Source organism: Sinocyclocheilus anshuiensis, unplaced genomic scaffold (genome assembly GCF_001515605.1).
Source record: "Sinocyclocheilus anshuiensis isolate Anshui unplaced genomic scaffold, SAMN03320099.WGS_v1.1 scaffold420, whole genome shotgun sequence".
Classification (NCBI taxonomy): domain Eukaryota; kingdom Metazoa; phylum Chordata; class Actinopteri; order Cypriniformes; family Cyprinidae; genus Sinocyclocheilus; species Sinocyclocheilus anshuiensis.
The window spans coordinates 163490-165545 of NW_015557082.1; the positions used below are offsets into that span (position 1 = coordinate 163490).

Below are 2056 nucleotides of genomic sequence, written 5' to 3' on the forward strand. Positions count from 1 at the left end.
TGGTTACATTATTTATATATATATATATATATATATTTTAAATATCTAATGTACATAATGTATAATAATGTGATATATATTATATTATATTTATTTATATGTTCCGCTCAGTTATATGTGGGGGTAATTTAAATGCTTTTAATATTTAAAAAAAAATCATGTGTCATTTATCTGTATTGTGTGGTTTGGTTACAACTTTGGGTTACATGGGGAAAATGTTTAAAATGTTTTTAAATACATATAGTGAATTTTCTTTTCCATTTTTGCTTGGTTACATGGGAAAACTGTTTACAATTTTTCAAATATTTCAAACATATGGTAAATGTATTTTTCTTTTGGTTAATTGTGGAAAATATTGTAAATATTTTAAAATTTTGTGACTTTATTTAACATGGTCTGTAATTTTTTAAACTATAATATATAGTAATCAAATGACTGAAAGTCATGGAAATTCATTGGTCAATAGGTAAGGATCAAACATGAATCCTAAGTTTTTTTTTGTTTTTGTATTTGGTCAAGGGTATGAGACTATACAAAACAACTGAATTGGGTTTTTTCCCCACCGTTTTTCTCCATGTTAATTTATTAGCAGTGAACATTAGTAAGTGTTTTAAAGAGTCTTTGAGTTGCACTAGTGTCAGTTTACATTCGTCTCATGATCTGACCATTAGGCTGCTCTTTGCTTTCGTTTTGGTGTCAGAGCCATTAGCTCATTTGTGGCTGTAAGCAAAGCTAGATTGTCAGCAATTTAAGCCTAAGAGATTATATCTGAATATTTCAGTAGCGTAAAGCGTTTCATAACACGCGTCCTTACATTGTTCTCAGATCGGAGAGATGCAGTAGCTATGAAAATAATTAGATCAGCGGCTTAATTTGAAACTCGGGTTGCAAAATCTATTTAGGACAGTGTTTGCATCCCAGTTTATGACTGGGGAAGTCGAAGAAGGTCCAGATTTTATCTTCTCTGGTTGCGTCTCTTTTACTGATCCTTGGCAGGCATGACGAGACCATGAAGCGCCAACGTCGAGAATGAAACCTGTTCTGACCAGGTTGTGGTTTTACAAGCCAATCCTGTTCCCAAAAATGGCAAAAACAGTTAATCCGGCTGCCACACGCCAAGTTGCTTTTAAAAAACAGCGGATTTGGACAGAGAGGGATCCTCAAATTGCGTAGATGAGCAGACACGGTCACGGGGCCTTATTGTGTAGTGTGGGCTGACCCATAAAAGTGCTTCACAGAACGCATGTCCTTAGAAAGCTCGTGCAACACAACCAGCCTTTGTGCCCAGACTCACAGAGGAAAGACAGCAATAAGATACGCCTCGGTGGAGGAAGAGGGCCTGACCAACGAGCGCTGTTAACCTTCTGCTTCTAGCTCGGTAAACTCTCGACCGCGCCGTCTGAAAGCTGAGAGGAAGTTGTCACCGCTCAGGGCTTACAAGGCCACGTTCTCAAAGAGCAACAGATTTGTGTTTTGTTAATATGCTTCAGCAGGTCTTGGGAAGGTCTTAGAAAGTCTTATTTCCACAAATTAAAGCCTTAAGAAGATCTTAAATCAGAGAAGAAAGCCTTAAATTCATAGTCACCGCATTAAATGTTGCATTCATTGCTAAAAATGAGAATTTTCCTCGGTGTTTTTGACTTGTTTTCCAATACAAATTATGAAACATCCTTTAAATCAAGGTACATTTACTTGCAAAGATGCAAAGTGAACATATGAAATCTTGTTTTCTGAGAAACTTAAAAAAATAAATAAAGTGAGTTTATGCTTAAAATTATGCTTCACTTGTTTTGCCTTTGAATTGTTCATGAGCCCATTGACATAAACTGTCAGATCGTGTCGATCAGTTTCACAGAAACTTGGCTTATCTTATCTCATTTTGCTTCTCAAATAACCGTATCTTGATTTAAGAATCTTTTGACATTTGTACTGGAAAGGAAGCCAAAAATACTGAAGAATATCCCTTTTTTTGCTGGGTGATCTGAAGGTGCAGTAAAAGTTATTTCTATATTCTAGAGGCTTTTTTTTTTTTTTTTTTTAAAATGAATAAAAAATA

The 2056-nt window shown here is 35.1% G+C and overlaps 1 protein-coding gene across 2 annotated transcripts in view; it reads left to right on the forward strand.

The window, feature by feature from the left end:
• LOC107676956 (guanine nucleotide-binding protein subunit alpha-11-like) overlaps window positions 1-2056 on the forward strand; it is a 38077-nt gene that overhangs the window by 1698 nt on the left and 34323 nt on the right. The gene's annotated exons all lie outside the window — the stretch shown is intronic.